Source organism: Rhinolophus hipposideros (assembly GCF_964194185.1).
Source record: "Rhinolophus hipposideros genome assembly, chromosome: 7".
Classification (NCBI taxonomy): Eukaryota; Metazoa; Chordata; class Mammalia; order Chiroptera; family Rhinolophidae; genus Rhinolophus; species Rhinolophus hipposideros.
Window position 1 is genome coordinate 43,415,928 of NC_138053.1, and position 21,309 is coordinate 43,437,236.

Below are 21,309 nucleotides of genomic sequence, written 5' to 3' on the forward strand. Positions count from 1 at the left end.
ACCCCTCTTACATCGTATATAGTTATTACAATACCATTGACTATGTTTGCATAGGAATGGATTCTTAATCCATACATCAAAATCATAAAGCAGGAAGAAAAATTAATAAGCGTTATCACATTAATTTGTCAAAAGACCTCCCAAAACAGAGGAAACTTCCAGTCACAAACCAGGAAAAGATATTTACAATACACATAATTGGCAAAGGAGAGTATCCAGACATAAAAAAACAAAAAAACTTTAAACCAATATGAAAAGACAAACCATTGACTGGAAAAGGAGGTAAAAGACATTAACAGATATTTCACAGAAGAGAAAAACAGCCAATAAAGTTATGAAAAGATGTTCAACTTTATTAGTAATTAGGGATATGCCAACTTAAACAAAAATGAGGTACATATTACACCCCTTACACTGGTAAAATTTAAAGGTATCGTAATACCAAGATTTGGTGAAGATGTGGTAAACTTCACAATCACTTTAGAAAACACCTTGGCATAATCCAATGAAGTTGATATACTTCATATACTTCTACAACCCATCAATTTCATATATGTGCTTTATAATGTTCTATTATTATAAGTCACTGTGTGTTTGGAACAGTCTGATTTATGCCGCTTTTCCTAGGATAATTTTTAATAGCATCTCTTTGCTCTTCCAAAATTTTTTTAGTTTGATGATAAAATTTATGGTTAATGAATCCCTATTATTGGGGATTAGGTTTTGGCAATTTTTTATTCTTATATTTTCCATTATTATTTTTTCTTCTGAAAATATGCAGGCAGTACAAGGCACTTGGATCCAGTTTTTAGATTGGGTACACCATTGAAAGGGTACACATGGCGCTGCTGTGGGATCTGCTTAAGTCAGGCTGATACTTAAGAACCCCCTGACAGATAGTAGTACTTGATGGCTAACACAGGAGATCATCTGACCCAATCATTCTTTCTACTGCTTTATTCTTCTCTTGGGAATCATGTAAATCTTTTTCTATTTCTCTCATCATCCTAAAAATATATTTTTTCTTGAGAGACATAAATTTTTTCCAGGTTTCTTTAGAAATATTTTAAAAGAGAAGTATTTCTAAGGAATACTATCTCAATGTCTAAATCATTTTAAAACATCCTCCAGATTCTCCTAAAAATTTCCTATCTACCTCTTTTTAAAAATAATCCAGTTTTTCATGAAACAAAGCATTCTTGAAACAAGTAAAAAATTATAGTAGTCGTAGTCTTATTTCTTTTTATTATGTCTTTATGGATTTTAAATTATTGGTGTTACAATCATTGTTTCCATATATATATATATAGTTTTTTTGTTTGTTTGTTTGTTTTTTACCATGAATGCATGTGGTTTTCAACCAGGATCTGTAGAGATTCTGCTCATATAACAATATTATATGAAGAAATACATTTTGAGTAAATTGGGGGTTGACAATAAATCTAAATATTGTCACATTGTAATATTTTCGGGTGATGGCAACCATCATGTTTTAATAATTCATAATGTGTTCAGCTCATCCAAGTAAGCCCCATTTAACCATGACATTTTACCTTTAGTAAACTCCATCCATAGTCTCTTCCATCCTCAAATACTTATTACACTTGCAGTTTGCTAATGATAGATACACTGTGTGCTAATGATATAAACATTGCTTCAAAGTGCTTGATATATCCTACTGTAAATTATCTGTCTTTTAGAAAGCACATTATTTCCCCATGTCCAAAGACATTTTAGAAAATAGAAACAGTAGCTGTGTCTATATGACAATGGTAGAATTGCATAGCATACAAACAATGTCAGTTTATATTGTCCTAGCAGTTTGTTAAGCTAGTTCTAAGAGTATTAGAATCGTTATACCTCTCTACTCTTTCATACTGTGGTATAAAGGTCAGCTGAACTAAAGGCAATTGACCAAATTGCTTAGTTACACACCTTTCTACCTCAGAGTAAAGAAAATTCTATTTGCGGACTATATAGAACACCAACAGATAGCAAGCAGCTTAAAGAGATTCCTGACACAATGGCAAAGCCATGTCCCTGGAGGGTGAATTGTGCACTTCAGGAGAATATGGAGGCTTATATAATGGCTATAATTTTATTGATAATTTTGCCCATGTCATAATCTAAGAGGGCTAAAAAGGGACTTTTTTATTTTTAAGAAATACAAGAATATTCTGTATGTCTTCATTGGAAAAACAATTTGTTTTGCAGCAATATTAATGAACACTTACTTGAGAAACTGATTTTGTTCCAAAAGACAGAGCACGAGCTTGGGAAGGTTTTCCCCTTTGTTTTTCTGTGTGAAGAAAGAAAAAACAATCAATAACCTTTAAGTGTAAGTTACCCAGTTTAAAAATGATCAGGAAAGAGAAAAGCACGTTAAAGAGCACTGTGATTGTCTCGAATCACATTTCTAAGGGCATAACAACAGTGACATGATTTGCTTACCTTTGGTGTTATTAGGCTATCATGCCAAATAACCAATGAATTCTGACTGAGATAAACCATCAAAAGATTGTTTCCCATATCAAACTGTCGACACAAGCATCTTATTTACCTCTTGGTTCTTTCTTTGGGAGACAAAATGTGGGTGAATGCAAGTGTGACACTGAAAAAGACTCGGATTGTTCTTATGTTTCAAGACTGAGCAGTTTTGTTTTCTGCTAATTACAAGACACCTTCAAGTAACTTTTGCTTCTTTTCCCCCAGCTTTATTGAGATACAATTGACATATAACATTATTTATGTTTAAGATGTACAATTAAAGGACTTGATATATGTGTGTATTACAAAAGGGTTACCACAATAAAGTTAGTTAATGCATCTTCCACACCTTACATAGTTACAACTTATATTTTTGGGGGGCACAGGGGAGAGAACATTTTTTTAATGTTCTATTTAACATTTTTTAATTATTTCTTTTTCTTCAGTTACAGTTGACATTCAGTATTATTTTATATTAGTTTCAGGTGTACAGCATAGTGGTTAGACATTTATATAATTTATGCAGTGATCCCCCCAATTAGTAACCACCTGGCACTATATGTACTTGTTACAATATTATTGACTATATTCTCTATGCTCTACTTTACATCCCAATGACTATTTTGTAACTGCTAATTTGTATTTCTTAATCTCTTCACGTTTTTCACCCAGCACCCTAACCCCCACCCATCTGGCAGCCATCAAATGTTCTCTGTATCTATGAGTCTGTTTCTGTTTTGTTTGTTTACTTTGATCTTTAAGTTCTACATAAAAGTGAGATTATATGGTATTTGTGTTTCTCAGTCTTACTTATTTCACTTAGCATAACACACTTTAAGTCCATCCATGTTGTCACAAATGGTAAGATTTCATTCTTTTTTATGGACAAGTAATATATATATATTTTAACATATATATATATGTTAACACGTTAACATGTTAACACGCCTTATTTATCCAGTCATCTATTAATGGGCACTTGGGTTGCTTCTATATCTTGGCTATTCTATATAGTACTGCAATGAACATAGGGTGCATATATCTTTTCGAATTAGAGTTTTGGATTTTTTCAGGTAAATACCCAGAAGTGGAATTTCTAGATCATAATGTAGTTCTATTTTTAATTTTTTGAGGAACCTCTGAACTGTTTTCCATAGTGGCTGCACCAATTTGTAATCCCACCAGCAGTGCACAAGGGTTCCCTTTTCTCCACATCCTCTTCAACGCTTTTTGTTTGTTGATTTATCAATGGTAGCCATCCTGAGAGGTGTGAGGTGATCTCATTGTGGTTTTAATTTGCATTTCTCTGATGATTAGTGATGTTGAACATTTTTTCGTATGTCTATTTGCCATTTGTATGTCTTCTTTGGAGAAATATCTATTCAGGTTCTCTGCTCATTTTTCAATTGGATTGTTAGTTTTTTTGGTGTTAAATTATATGAATTCTTTATAAACTTTGGATATGAACCCCTTATCAGAAGTATCATTTGCAAATGTCTTCTCCCATTCAGTTGCCTGTCTTTTCATTTTGTTGATGGTTTTCTTTGCTGTGCAAAAGCCTTTAAGTTTAATGTAGTCCCACTTATTTTTCCTTGTTTTCCTTTGCCCGAAGAGATAGGTCAGGAAAATATATCACTAAGAGCAGTGTCAGAGAGTTTACTGCTTATATTTTCTTCTAGGAGTTTAATGGTTTTGGGTCTTACATTTAAGTATTTAATTAATTTTGAGTTTATTCTTGTATATGATATGAGAAGATGATCCAATCTCATTTTTAGCATGTATTTGTTCAGTTTTCCCAAAACCTTATATTGAGTAGACTCTTTACGCCACTGTATGTTCTTGTCTCCTTTGTCGTAGATTAAATGACCATATACCATGTTTCCCCAAAAATAAGACCTAGCCTGCCCATTAGCTCCAATGCGTCTTTTGGAGCAAAAATTAAAATAAAACCCAGTCATATTATATTATATTATACGTGGTCTTATGTTAAAATAAGACCAGGTCTTATATTAATTTTTGCTCTAAAAGACGCCTTAGAACTGATGGTCCGGCTAGGTCTTATTTTGGGGGAAATATGGTAGGTTTGGATTTAAGAACTTTTAAGTTCTATTTTCTTAGCAAATTTCAAATATACAATATAGTATTGTTAACTATATTCACCATGCTATACATTTCATCCCCAGAACTTATTCATCTTATAAGTAGCAGTTTGTACCCTTTGACTATTATCACCTATTCTTACCCCACCCCAGGTAACCACCAATCTGCTCTCTGTTTTTAGAAGCTTGTTTTTGTTAGATTCTATATATAATTGAGACCACACAGTATTTGTCTTTGACTTATTTTACTTAGCAAAATGTCTACTACTTTTGCTTTTGTAATTCATTTTTTTCTATTAAAACATGGATACTGTAGGAATAGAATTCTGAATATTAATATTTTTTTCTGATTTCTTTTCCATTCAGTCAGTATGTTATGTTGGAAACTGAGGGCTGATTAAAAGGGAACACTGAAAAAATACCTGACTTGGAAGTGAGTACAAGTAAGCCAAGAAGAGTAGGGACAATTACAACAGTAAAATTTACTTCTTAATACAATCAAGGAAACATAATTTTAAAAAATGACAAATTTTTTCTTGCCATAGGTCAGGCTATCAGGAAGAATATACTCGGCACCTAAAGCATCCAGTAGGACTGAGTTTGGTTTTGAGAAGTTTGCTTGACTAGGTCATCTTTTTTTTCTACTCAGCCATCTCCCAGTAAAAGTAGAGAATGAATTGCAGTCCCAGTGCTCTTTCCTCCCATCCTATAACTTTTAGATTTAATCAGCATACTAAACCTTAACCAAAAAGGAAACTTCAAATTCAAATGGTCTTATTTGCAAGTTCTACCAAACATAGAAAAACAAAATAATGTCAGTTGTACACACAATCTTCCAGATAATAAAAAAAAAGGGTGACTGAATTCCAATGTGTTTGTGAGGCCAGCATAATTTTAAAAACTGAGAAGGTCAGTGGTCAGTATAAGGCAACTATGAGAGCAATCTCATTCATGAATTAGACATCTAAATTTTAAAACAATATATCAAACTGAATCTGGCATTATTATATCATGATCAAATAAACTTTAAGCTAGAAATGGAAGATTGGTTCAACATATGCAGATCAATTAGTGTGATTTACCACATTAACAGAATGAAAGAGAAATTTAAATTTAGATACGGAAAAATAATTTCATAAAATCCAACATCCATTCATGATAAAAAACAAACAAACAAAAAACAACAACAACAAAAAACCTTTAGCAAACTCTGAAAAGAGAGGGATTTCCCTAATCTGATTATGGATGTCTACAAAAAGCCTACAGCAAGCATCATACTTAAAGGAGAACTGTTGAAAGCTGTCCTCTGAGTTAGAAATGAGACCGGAAAATCTTCCTTCTATTCAACATTGCTTTTTGGCAAGAAAAATTAAAATCCACAAAGAAATGAAAATGTTGTTGTTCTCAGACAGTATGATTGAATACACTGAAAACTCAAATCAGTCTACAAATAAGTTATGTGATTAATAAGTTTAGCAAGTTTTCTGGATACAAGGTTAACAAAAACATTTTTAGATATTTCTATATTACAGAATAAAGTTAGAAGATGTAAATAAGCAGTAAAAATGACTATTTTTAGTAGCATTAAAAACAAAATTCCTGAATATAAATCTAATGAAAAATATGTAAGTTGTCTACACACAAATGTGTAAAACATTATTGATAGAAATTAAAGACATAAATCACTGGATGTATATACCATGTTCATCGAGTAGAGGATACAGTATTGTACAGATGTCAATAAATAGATTATTTAAAGATTTATAGATTTAAAACACAACCTAAATCTGAATTTTTTTTGTTGTGAAAATTAATAAGCTGATTCTAAAATTTGTGAGGAAATACAAAGGGCCAAGAACATCCAAAATACTCTTAAAGTGGCAGAAAAACATGGACAACTTCTGCTATTGAATAATAGCCATAATAATTGGTGATAGAACAATAGAGAATCCAGTAGTGGACACACACACAAACATGAACATTTTATTTTTGATAAAGGTTACAGTAGGAAAGAAAGTAAAAAGATTTTCTTTTTAATAGATGATAAGTCAACTGAATATTTATATGGGAAAAAAATGAAAGTTGACCCCTATCTTATACCATAATTAGGTCCAGTTGGTAGTAGAACTAAATATGAATAGTAAACTAATAAAATTTCTAAAAGATAACATAAAAAATCTTCATTATCTTGTCATGAGGAAAGATTTTCCAATAAGAGGCCAAAAGCATTAACCATAAATGAAAATATTAATAAATTAGATTACATTAAAATTAAGAAATTCTGATCATGAGAAGACACTATGAAGAAAGTGAAAAAGCAAACCACATGGTAGGAGAAAATATTTGTAATAGCTGCAGTTGACAAAGGTCTCATTCCCAAAATATAGAAAGTATGGCTACAAATCAGTAAGAAAAAGACATTGACAATCCAATAGAACAATAGACTCTTGAAGAGGCATTTCACAAAAGAGATCTGCAAATGGTCAACAAACATATGAAAAAGCGCTCAACTTTATAAGCCATCAGGAAATGTAAATTAAATCCACTCTGAGATACCACCACATATTCAACAAAATGGCTAGCATGTACAAAGACTGATGCAAAGAAATAGGAATACTTTGCTGGTACCAGGAGTTTAAGTCGATAAAACCCATTTTGGGAAATTGCTTAACATTATCAACTATAGTTGTACATATCCATAAATTCTGACCTAATAATTATACTTTTAGGAATAAGATCAATAGATATTAATACAAAAATACATGTATAAGAAAGTTTATGATACCAATATTCATAATAGCCACAGACTGGGAACAATCAATGCTTGACATCAGTAAGATGGATAAATAAATTGTGCATATTTATGCACTTAAGCACTAGACTACAGTAAACATAAATAAACTTCACTTACATGTAACAACATGAATCAATTTCAAAGGAAGAAAGAATACACAAAGAATATATATTGTTGATTCTATTTATATAAAAATTAAAAATAGGTAAACTAATGGTGTTGGTTATCCTTCAAAACTATTGGTGTTTGGAGTCAGGATATTGGTGAGGGAGTCATGAGTGGCCTTTTATTCCTTGACCTGAGTGATATTTACATGAGTGTATTCACTTTGTGATAATACATGGATATTATATTTGTCTGTCTATCTATCTATCTATCTATCTATCTATCTATCTATCTATCTATCTATCTATCTATCTATCTATCTAATCTATCCATCCATCCATTCACCCACCCACCCACCTCTCTCTCTCTCTCTCTCTCTCTCTCTCTCTCTCTCTCTCTCTCTCTCTCTCTCTCTCTCTGGAATATACTCTGTATTCCAGAATCTGAACCAATTCTCTTTAATGCCACTGCTAACCCCATTATCCAAAGGCATTATCATTACCATCATTTCTCACTTGACTTGCTTCAATAATTTCTTGATTTTTCTCTCTGCTTTTACTCTTAACTCCCTGTAATGTGTACTGAACACAGTAACTAGAATGTTCTTTTAAAAAAGTTATATCACTCTGCTGCTCAAAATCCTGCAATGGCTCCATGTTTTGTACAGTGTAAAAGCCAAAGTCCTTATTGTCGTTTACAAGAACCTACATGGTCTGATCCTCAGTTACTGTGTGTCATCATCTTTGACTCCCTCCTCCCTCAAGTTGTTTCTCTAGTCTGGAATGGTTTTTGTTTGTTTGTTTTTGAAATACCTGTGGGCTAACTCATGACATGTAAGTTTCTTTCAGATGTTACTTTTTCATGACACCTGCCCTCATCACCCTGTCTAAATTGATAACTTGCCCCACACCCATCAGTGCTTCCAGTTCCTCTTGCCCTGCCTTCATCCTGATTTTTTATATAACGCTTATAGCTCTCTAACATACTATATTATACCTTTATTTTTCATTTTTAATATTAATATTCTCTCCTTGCTAGAAATAGAACACATTTATTATCTGTCACTTATTCAGGGATCCCTTTTTTATTCACTGATATGTCTCAAGAACTTAGAAGATTGTAGTGCTCAATAGATATTTGTGGAATGAATAAATGAATGAATGTATTGAATGTTTAATATGTGACAAGAATTCTCCTGGGCACTGGGGTTGTAATGCTGAGTGAAACCAGAAATAGTTGCTGCTCTTATAAAGCATTTGCCAATTTGAGAGACAGCTATCATGATAACATAAATGAATGTGTAGTTCCAAAGTGTGATAAGAACTAAGGGTTCTTTGAGAATACGTAATTGAGGAATTAGCCCAGTCTAAAAGTGGGTCAGAGAAGACTTCCCAGAGAAAGAGATGTGTGGGCTGAGATCTGATGAAGATGGGCAAGCAGTTCTGACTTAATGGGCCTGGGGTGGGGCCCCAGTATGGACATTCTTAAGAAAACTCTCCAGGTATTTCTGAGATACTACTATATGCCAGAGCTTCTCCAGTTTTAATGTGTGTACAAATCACCTGGGAATCTTGTTCAAGTTTAGTTTCTCACTCAAAAGTTCAGGTATGAGACCTGAGAGCCTGTAGTTCTATCAAGACTCCTCGTTGATGCTGAGGCAGCTGCCCTCCCGATTACACATGGAGAAGCAGGGCTGTATAGCACTGGCCCCAACCTGTGTCTCAGGATGTTACAGTGTTTTCTAAATTATCAGCTGATTTAGAATCCTCTCTCTTTATTTCAGCTATATGGATTACACATCCTGAGAATCTAAATATATTTCAGCTCAGCAACGTGGATGTTGTTCAGCTACCTTATGAATTTGAACTATGTAGACTTTTTATATGTCTTTGTGTGCATGTTTGTGCATTTGTGTGATTGTCTTTCTCCTCCCCTCTCAGCTGGGTATTGCTAAAGAACAGGGATTTTGTCCAAGTCATCTTAGAGTCAGTTCTCTGTCTAATCCATTGTTGCCATGACAAATATTCAACTAATTTCTATTGAACAGTACTGACTCTACCCAGGCAAGTTGTTTTCTTTCCATATTATATGAATAAAGGATGACTTAAATTATCCTTTAAATGGACCACTAATTTTCACCTTGCCATGAATATAAATGACAACATTTCTACTTATAACATACCTGGTCAAACACATATTTATGAAAAAAATTAAAGGCAGTAATAAATGTAAAAATACATTGTAAACTCTGGAATGTTACAGACTTTCAAATATTATTATAAGCTGTAATAATAGAAAATGTTCGTATTTTTAACTGTGTCCATTTTTTTAAGAACTATGGGGGAGAAGTTGAGTTTTAAAAAGTGGGGCCCTATGACAAGTTTATTTGATGAGACTAGGTTTGCACTATGAAAAACATGGTTAATTTTTCTTTTTTGATCTGTGACCCAAATTCATAGGTTTGTTGTAAGTTTATTAAGAGTATGGATCTTATTTTCTGAGTTAGTGTTTATTTAGCATGTATTACTGGAGTTAGAAATCACAGGAATATTAAAGACCTGTGGTGATGATTAGGAAAAGGGTCAAGGATATGTCAGAATCTTGATGTTTACTTTAAATGGAAGGGATAAATCTCCCTTGAGGTATCGTACCTATATGGGCTAAAGCCTCATACACTGATTTTTCTATTTAAATAAAAAAAAATCCAATAAAACAATAGTTTAAATTTGAAACAACAACAAAGGTAACACTTATTGAGTGCTATTCCAGGCCATTTTACATGTACTAAGTCATTTAAAAGACAATTATTAGCTCAATTTTACAGGCTAGATCCTGAGGCTCAGAGAGGCTAAATTTGAAAATGATCTCTTCCTAGGAATGGAACATATTTGAGATACTACATTAAAATTAGAATATTTCAGAGAGGCAATGAAGCAGAGCAAACCCGAAACAAAACAAAAACACATAGCTATGGAATCAGACAGATTAACACAAGGAATCCTGGCTCTGCTACTAATTCCCTGTAATTCCATGGTCAAATCACTTAACCTCTCAGGATTGCAGTTTTTCTCATCTACAAAATGGGATAAAATCACATATTCTACTTATTTTACTTACGCAACTTCTACACACCTTGGTTAGGAAGTGGGTATCAAGACCAACTGACTGAGATATAGGACTGTCATCGTAAGAGGTACTTTTGTAGGAGCAACACAATCAGATTATGTCATAATCTTTCCTCTCTCCTCTTATTTCTCCCTTTCTTCCTTCTTCCCTAAGTAACTACCATTTTTTATGTACCTGCTTCATACAAAATGCTTTGCATATGTAGAGTAGGCTTCTCTTTTTTTTCTTCTATTTTTAATTTTTTTCTAGGTTTTTCCCCTCGACACTCCAGTGAAAGAGATAACCCTGAATTACAGAGGAGGTAGACAGTGGTCTAGTCTAGGTTGTCACTGCAAATCCTGGAGGAATGGATGGACCACACACTTTAAGTTTTAGAGGAAAGTTAATTTAAGCATGGAGGGACACGTTCATTTCTACGTTTTACTTATATTACTTAGGATCAGTAAGCAGAAAGATTTTGGAAAGAGTTTTATTAAAGTTGGGATGTCCAGTTGGAAGGCAATTACAACCACAATAATAATTGTGCTTTCCATGCATAATGTCACAGGAACTCTATGAGGGAAACATTATTTTAATCCCATTTTATCTGTGATAAAATTGAGGCCCATGGACTTTAAATAACTAACCTTCAATAATTTTAAGTTGCATTCCAAATTTTTCTTCACATATTTAAATATATTCAAAAAGTAGTTTCTTACATGCTGTAAATTAATAGTTAATATGAATGTTCTATACCCATTATAATGCATTTACACAATATATGAATATGGATGAATTTCACAAACATAATACTGAGTAAAAGATGAAAAAAAGCACACACTTTATGATTCCATTTATATAAAGTTAAGAAAACGAATCTTAAGTAGGATGTTGGAACAAGATAGTGGTTAACTTTGGGGGTAGAAATTGTGGGGGGATCAGGATTTTCTGGGGTACTGGTAATATTTTTACTTTTAGTCTGGGTGTGGTTTTGACATGTTATTTTTGTGAAAATTTATTGAGTTTCATTTAAGATTTTTATACTTTTCTGAATATATGCTGAATAGATGTTATGCTTAGATTAAAAGTAAGTAAATAAAAATTTATGAATAAACTTTTTAATTCCATTATAACATTTTTTTTATTCTTGAACCTATATTTCTATTCCATTTTCTTCATAGAATTTTATCCTAATTGAAAGAAAAGTTATGAGTATTTTATAACCATTATGCTCTTAAAAGTCTTAAAACTTTTTCTTTTCAGGATTGAGTTTCCTTAAGATTTTCATTGGCATATAACAATTGGCAATATATAAATATAATATGTTTTTATATACAATTATTAAACTTAGAAGTACATTTTATCAGAAGTACATTTTAGAATCAGGTGAATAGGCTTTTCTTGGGGGTGAAAAATTGGAGTGAAAAACTATTCAATATCAATTCTATTTCCTATGATTGGGAGCATGGAATGGACTAAAAAGCCTAAATAAGAATAAAAGAAACTTATTTTTAATAACAATTTTTCACAATTATTTGAATTCATTCTGAGTTGACTACCAAAAAGCACAGTAATATATCACCAAGAGTAATATTTAATAATCTGTCATCATGATAGGTTCCTCTGCAATTTTGTTGAGAGCAATTAATTGTGAAAGAATTTGTAAAATAGCCTTTATATTTATTCAGTTTCTGAATTTCTGGCGAGCATAACAAAAACATTTAACTAAAACTCCCCAAGTGATTATTAATTGTACCTGTTTCTCTTTCATTTAGAGGGACTTTTAAAAAACAACTAATATATTCAAAAACTGCTGGGAACCGTGAAACATTCTTTATTTTAATATACATTTGCCAATACATTGATATTTTTTTTGTAAATTGTATTTATTGTATTGCATGTTTTAAATATTTTTTTTCATCAAAATTTTGGAACTACAGACTTAACTTATTTGGATTATGGAACATATCTGTCATGTAACCAAACAGGCAAGGCCAGTTTTTATTATCAAGCCAATTAGGTAAATTTGACTTACTTTCTCACAGACAAATCGGACCTCATTTATCAATTCAAATAAATGTGTTAATACACACTCCCTGATATCTCACTTCTTAATGCTAATTTTAGGATAGACAAGTAAAAGAACCTATCTAGGAGTTTATGGCCTAAATTAAAAAAATTCCCACTGGTCTTACTCATATACTGTATGCTTTTTCTCTTTGACACTCCTTTAACGCAATGCTTTTTTTTCTTTTTTTTTCTCTTTTTGTAAATAATTGAATAATGGAAGAAACAAAGTCCTTAAACTCATTATCACTTCCTCTGCTGCACTGCCTAAAACATCTAAATTCATTACATCCCTGCAGAGGTATGTAAGATCTCCTGTTTCTGTGCCACACTTGGCTCTTAACAGAAATATGTATAAGACAAAGAAAGACGTGAGGCCTAGCAAAAATTTATGAAGTCCTGATTAAAGGAAGCTTTAGTACCCACATTTTTGAAGTTTTTCTTTGGGGTCCTGGAGGTTTTTAATATCTCAAACAAAGCACTGCAATACAGAAAGATTTGGAATGAGAGAAATTTTCTTTAAGTATCTACCTACATATGTGTGTGTGTGTGTGTGTGTGTGTGTGTGTGTGTGTATATATATATATATATGTATATATATATATATATATTTATGTGGAAAACTGTCATGATGTCCTGTATCTAAAACCATTCTCAGGTAATCAATTTTGTTAAAAACAAACAAATATCTTTCTCTCTTTCTCTCTCTCTGTCTCTCTCTCTCCATATATATATATATACACACATATATATATATATCTACATCTCCATATCTCTATATCGATAGATCTATATCTATATATCTATAGATCTGTATATCTATGGTGAGAATCTGAAATATGAGTCCTTTGTACACTTGAAACCTATATAATTTTACTAATGTCACCCCGATAAGTTTAATAAACAATGATTTAAAAAAAACAACCACACTTGGTTGTATATTCTTTGAAAAATTGTTATGTACTCTCAAGGGTTCTTGCTCTCTTTTTGAAGAATGCTGATGTAGAATTACAGATGAAGAGGTCAACAGAATGATCAACAGAGTCTTGAGTAGAGTGATGAAGATGAAGGCGACTGAAGTGGCTCATGGAGCTGGCAGTTATTGGTGAGTGTATTTAAAAGGGGAAGAGGACTGGTTTTGGTCAGGAGTGAGTGGGTTTGCGGCCATTGATCATATTGAGTAACTTGAAATTGACCTTATGACAGTAGAAAGCAGTAGATTTACTGAGTGTGGGGAAAGAAGCAATGTGTTTTTATATGGGTCTCATATAGTTCAGGATGTGTTCATTTGATATAAAGATTGATTTGAAGGAGATAGGATAAGAAATTTGAGGATGAAGAAGATAGAAGGGATATTTTTGTCACTGGCGATTGTGCTAGGACTAAGGGGATAGGAAAGGAAAATGTGTTTTTGTTATATCTCTGTGTCTAGTAGTACACGCAAGTACACAGTGAATACTTTGCTTAACTAATCAATTGTTGCTTTTAATTTTTAAATGTTTAGATTGTTATTTGTAATTGTTGACAAGTACTTTTTCATTGATGGGCTATATTTAATAAACAGCATAATTAAATTCTCTGTTAAAATCACTGACAACTCAGAAGATTGAAATACAAACACTGACTTTTCTCTATCACATATCAGATGAATGAATGGTAGATCAAATTATAGTAATTTATTAGAGAAATAACCTCTGTGAAGGCTAAGTTACTTCAATTTGTACAATCAAGTTACCCAATACTGGACTTCTGATGGTAGTCTTGATAATAGACTGCATGTTTTGAACAGTATCCAAGAAACATCTTTTCTATTACTTCTGCATCTTTCTAAGGAGACAAATATTATGGAAAATAAACATGGAAGGAGGTTCTGGGAAAGAGTGAAGCTTTAATTAAAGCAAGGTTTTCTTCTTCAGAATTTGTGATAACCTCTAAAAGTATAAGAGAAAACACACAGGAAAATGTCAGTGCAGTTACATACACCTTGGTAGTTTCCCAAAGGAGAAGAAACCACTCTCATTAGTTAGCAAAGATAAGAATAGAAATAATGGATTTAAATTTGAACAAGGAGTATTTGAAAGAGTGGAGAAAAATTTAACAGTAAGATCAACTGGGAAATGAAACCAATTTCTAGAGGAGACGATGGGATCAAGATCACATGAAAACTCAAGGTCGCAACTTGTTAAACACCTAGGAGGAAAAGGTAAGAGATGAGACAGATGCTGTCCCTCGAAGGAGAGCAGGTAAGATGACCCTCTAAGATGCTCCTCTAGGTCTCTGCTATAGAAAACGGATGAACCATGTACTTAACATTCTCTAAAGACACAAGCAGAAAAAAATACCCAAAACCAAAACAAAACAAGAAACAGGTGAGAGCAGTGAGCGGGACAGTGAGGGTTCAAATCCCAGGTCTTGTGTGGCTTTCTTTCCTCCCCAGAGTGAAAAGGGAGGAGTTGGAGACAATGTGTGTGCCTGTATGGTCGGTGGGGACCGTTACTCCTTTGGTTTTGGCCATTTCAGTCTGAGCCTGGGAGATGAACACAGAAAGCCTATGTATCTTTTTCTCCTACTGGTGTAGGAACTCAGGGAACATACTCGCAGAGGCAGATTTTTCTCTTTACCACAAGAAGTGCAGTTTTAAGAACATGAAAGTTCTTTCTTAAAAGAACATGAAACTCTTTCCTAAAAGAATGGGATCAATAAATGGTCCAGGGAGATTCACTACATTTCAGGGCACAAAAAGGCCTAGTAGAGATAATGACTGAGAAAATGGTATAGACAATTTTTTCCCCGATCATCTCAGAAGTCACTAGAGAGCATGCCATCCTGTGAGTGGAGTTTATCTTTTCAATGCAAATGAGGACCTGGAGAGAATAATTGAGGAGAACAGAAAATGCCTATGATGATTTCTGTCACACCTTGGGAACCAACTTGAACGCAGATGTGGTGATGTAGGACTGATTATAAAAATGATGCCTTAAAAATGTTTATAGTTTAGTTTATAGATGGACTGCCAGAGGGTTAGAGTCTACTGTAAATAAACTGAGCTAAGATTTAATACATTCAATTGCTATCTCTTTTACTGTGAGATTAGGACATTTCTGGAGCTCGGAGGTCCCTGCAGTTACCTCCCATGTCCTTCAAACAGCTAGATGGTACTGTAGCCAGCTGTGCTGCCAGTGGAGGATATCATTAATACCTATTGTTGTGAGTTGAATTGTTTTTCCTTTCAAATTCATATGCGAGAGTCCTAACCCCAGATACTTTATAATGTGAATTTATTTGGAGATAGGGTCTTTATAGAGGTAATCAAGTTAAAATGAGGTCATTAGAGTGAGACCTAATCCAATATAATTGGTGTCCTTGTAAAATAAGAAATTTGGGCACAGACATATACATGAAGGGAAGATGATGTGAAGAAACATAGGGAGAAGTTGGCCATCTACAAGCCAAGAGGAGAAGCTTGACAATCCTTCTCTCATAGCCCTCAAAAGAAGGTGTCCTGCTGACACCTTCATTTTGGACTTCTAGTGTCCAGAACTGTGAGCCAATAAATGTCTGTTATTTAAACCACCAAGTTTGTAGTACTCTGTTAATGACAGATCAAGCAAACTAATATACCTGCTGTTTATGGATTCACATAGACTTCATTTATTCATTCATTCATTCATTTTGCTATTGAGCACCTGCTAGGTGTTAGACACTGATAGTACAATAATGTTGGACCTCAAGGAACTTTTGGCTGCTTCATGAAGATAGCCACACGAACTGACATTCAATTCAATTGAACTGGTATTCAATTCAATCATTTGGTGTCCACTATGTACTAAGCAGCAGGGTTCAGAGTTAAGACACATTTTTTTATTAGTTTCAGGTGTACACAATGTAATAGTTATACATTTACACCCCTCACAAAGTGATAAACCCCCCTCCCCCAATCTACTACCCCACTAACATCATATGTAGCTGTTACAGTTCCATTGACTCTACTCCCTATGATGTACTCCACATCCTGTGACTATATATATATATATATTAAATTATAGTTGACATTCATTATTATTCAGCTTCAGTTTCAGTTGTACAGTGCCATGGTCAGGCATCTACACTGTTAAGACACATTTGTGAAATCCAGGTCTGCCACTTCACTTTCTTCAAGTTGAAGAGCTATTTGATCTAAGTATTAGTTTCCTCATTTGTAAAGTGGGGAAAATGATGTCCCCTGATGGGATTTTCGTAAATTACAAATGAGGTAATGAATGTAAAATATTTAGTATAATGTCTCTACCTTCGTCAGCTCAGGCTGTATAACAAAATATCACAGACAGGGTGGTTTAAATAACAGAAATGTATTCTCATAATTCTGGAGGCTGGAAAGTCCAGTATCAAGGTACCAGCAGATTCAGTTCCTAATAAGGGCTCTCCTCCTGGCTTGTAGAAAGTTGCCTTCTCGTTGTGTGCACACATGACCTTTCCTCAGTGCCTGCACATGGATGAACAGATCTCTGTCTTCCTCTTATTTGAAGGGAATAATCCTACCTAATCTTAACCTAATTACCTCTCAAAGGCCCCACCTCCAAATATGATTACATTGGAAGTTAGGATTTCAATATATGACTACTGGGGGGAATGGGGAGAGACACATAATTAGTCCATAACAACCTGAAACAAACATAGTATTTGTTTATTTTATTTGTTTATTGTCATTTTTGTTTATTTTGTTCTTTAAATGACACATATACACAAAATCACATTGTATCTTTCTTTTGCTGTCTGACATACTCCACTCAGTACAATACCCTTCAGGTCCATCCATGCTGCCACAAATGGCAAGAACCCATCCATTGCCAAGTAATATTCCATTGTATGTATGTACCACCTACTCTTTATCCATTTATCCATCGACAAACACCCAGGCTGCCTCCATATCTTGGCCATTGTAAAAATTCTGTAATGAACATGTGGATGCACATGTCCCCTTGAAATAGTGTTTTGGATTTCTTTGGATAGTTACCCAGAAGTGGGATAACTAGGACCTGTTTTAGAACTTGTTATAGCCTTTGTTTAAAGTCTGTTTTGTCTGGTATAAGTATTGCTGCCACAACTTTTAATTTGTTTGTTTCTATTTTCATGGAATATCTTTTCCCCATCCCTTTACTTTCCATCTGTGTGTATCTTTGAATTTGAAGTGAGTCTCTTTTAGGTAGCATATGTAAAAGTCTTGTTTTCTAAACTATTCAGACACCTGGCCTTTTGATTGGAGCAGTTAAGTCTCAATATTAAATATATTTATCTCCATAAAATTATTTTTAATTATTAAAAATATGTTATCTTATTTCACACATTTGAAGCAACAGGAGTAAAACATACATTTGAAGTGAGAATGACAACCCAGATGTGAAAAACCCATATGTTGATCACAAAGTTAAAAAGGCTGCACAAAACTGACAAATGATGAAGAAAAAGGACTGTTAGACCAGATCCTGACCTTTTGAGAATATTATCAGCCTGTCAGAACTAATGGTTTTCCTTGTTCATAGCAGAAAGCTATGAATGCCTATATTTGGGATAGAGGTCAGATGATATCTCAATATAAAAAAAAGTAAAATGATATCTTACCAGACATAAAAACATAATTTTGCAACTCTCTTTCCTTATTTTCTCACCTTACAACATAGATGTACACATGTTTGTGTAATATGCATATGCACAATGAACCTGGCTCTTTTTTCTCCCACCATTCCAACCAATCTAGTCCTAAAGAGGAGTCTTAATATCCCTAAAGGGTATTATGGTACCTAGAGTAGTTATTAGAACCAAAAGTTTTTTGTTTTTTTTTTTGAGTTCTGAGAATGGGGTAAAGGATTAGGAAATGGAACATATCAGAGACCCTCAATCAATCTGATCTATTTAATACATTCATTGTGCATTTACAACTATTGCCTTGAAGCTTTTTTTAGAGGAATCTCCTATGGCTATAATACTCATCCTGGACATTTATCCTTTTACCTAAAAAGCCTGCCTTCTCACCTTGATTTCTTGAGTTTATCAAAGAGGAGCGTAGTTTTCTGGGAAGGTCCAGCAAAATGATGTTTTTTTAATATCTGAATTTTTATTAATGGTCTCATACGCTGGCAGAAACTCAGAAGAGTAGCATCTTGATTTGTACAAGAAGTGTTTGCAACATGGGAGGAGGTGCTCTCAGAGTTTCCTTTATTTTTTGGCAAAGATTGACCATGGTTATAGTTTCAAGGATAGTAAGAGAGCGAAGGTTAAAGGTGGGGTGAATTTCTCCTGAAAGTGAGAAAGAAATAAGATTTCAAGGACTCCACTGGTACATAGAGTGAATAATAATAATAATAATAGTAATAATAATAATAATAATATCCTAATAAGAAATATGTGAAATAAGAGTTATAACAGAGACAGACTATTGCTGTGGATGGCCTATAATCAGCAGGAATAGTGAGCGTATCAGTTGCTATGAACCAGGTCTGGATACAAGAAACTTTTAGTTGAAAAGGATTAGCTGCTTTAACTGATGGAGAATCAACTGATTCATTCAAAAAAACAAACAAAATCCCCAAACACTCAATGTCATTGAATTGATCTAACAAGCAAGATGTAGACATCTAATGTTAATTTGGCCCACAGCAAGAGGTTTCTTCAACAGGCTTCTTGCCTATATGTTAAGTGTTGTAATAGCCAGAACTATATGTAAAACTGAGTTTAAGACTAAAGTTTCAACTTGCAATTTCTTTCTTGTTTTTCCTCTCTCCATTAATTCTCTAATTATTTTACCTGTAATGTCACAAACTTGATTGGGGAATCATTTATATTTCCTCCCAGTTCTCCTTTATGAATCAAGTTAAGAGTGAATTTTCATTTCTAACCATGTGACATAGCCTCCCAAGTCAGGGGCAGCATTTTATGAGGAAAAAGACCGTGAGAGAAAGTTCAGTCAGGTCTCTGAACTCTGGAAAGGCACAGTTTCAGGTCTTAGTGATATCTCCAGGAATTCTTCATCCTCAGGTTGCATTAAGTCAGGATTTTCATTTAAATTTTATATCTCAATGGATAAACTCCATATTAATCGCCTCTGTAGGTCATGTTCATCCTGGCATTTCTCTTATTCCCAGTCATTTGACATTTTCTCCTCAGGGTAGCATGAGATACATGAGCTATCTCAGAATTTTTTGAATAAATATTCACTATAATCATTTCAAGGGAGGCAATGGTAAGTCATTGGCACAGAGGATTCATCTGAATTTTCTTGAGTTTTGAGACATTTTTTTTCTTTGTGACTTAGCAGATAACTGGGAATCAGGCATTTATTTCCTTCCTGCTCTATTTAGCCACTGGAGAATATGCCTTGTTTTACCTCAGTGATTTCATATGCAAAATGGGAATAATTATATTTTCTCTTTGGCTCACTAGAGGTTAAGAAGATTAATACAATATTTTTTTTATTTAGAAAATACATGTATTTCATGAGTTAAATACACTTTTAGTAGAAATTATTTGATTAGTATCATCAATAAGGATTTAAATATATTCTTTGTCAAACAGAATCCTAAAAGTTAGAATTCAAGCTAATAAATTAAAACAGGCTTGAGGGAATGTGAACTTGAATGTCTGTCAATGACAATTGGATGCAGTGAGTAATCCAATTTACTTCAGGAAATATGTAGCTGTGGCAGGGGTGAGAAGTAGGTATAAGGATGGAAGACTAACAAAGGGAGTATATAGATATTCATTAATTCCTTCAGGAAACAGTGGGAGGGAAAAGAGGGGTTGGAAGGCATACTTACCAAGAGAGAAAAAGGAACTGTAAAAGAATAAGGAGAGAGCCATGAGAAGTCAGAATCATTCTGAGAAATTGGTGAAATTCACAAAGCAAAGACTTGGATGTTTAGGAAATGTCAACTAACTGACAGACACAAAGGAGATTCAAGGAGAAATTAAGGAATTGGGGAGAATGAAAAAGGGCCACCTAAATTATTCCATAATTAGAGTTTAAGTTTTACTTAGGAGAAAAAAGAATGGTGGAAGAAGTATAAAGCTCTTACATTGTCCCCGAATTCTAAACTTCCAACTAAGTCATCTACATGTCTAGAGAAGAGAAGTAAGGCTCTCAAGGGGCTGAGGGTGCTGTCCTGTGATGACAGACTGAACAGCGGGCTCTTCTGTCTGGAAAGAGGGAGGCGGAACAGGTACATGAGAGAAGTCACCAATGTTACAGATGGTTTCTACTGAGAAAGTACAAACCTATCATCTGAGCCTCACAGCGCTAACTGAAGGAACTCTCCTGGAAGCCTGTAAGAGGAAGGAAAAACACATTTAGAGGACTCCATAATTCAATAGTTGGTAATAACTAATATGTAAATAGGTTTGAAAGGATAAGTTGAATTCAAACATAGATTTTATTTTAATGCTTCATACACTTATTTTTTTGTAGTGAACTGAATTATTTTAAGTTAAAATTGTTATAAACTATTGGAATATTAATACATTTTTAATTTTAATTTAAACTTTTGATTATAAAATATGACATGTCCAGAAAACCATACCAAACAAAAGTGTAGCTTAATAATTTATTTCAAGTGAGAACCTTGTAAGTATCACCCAGGTCAAGAACTAGAAATTTTTCAT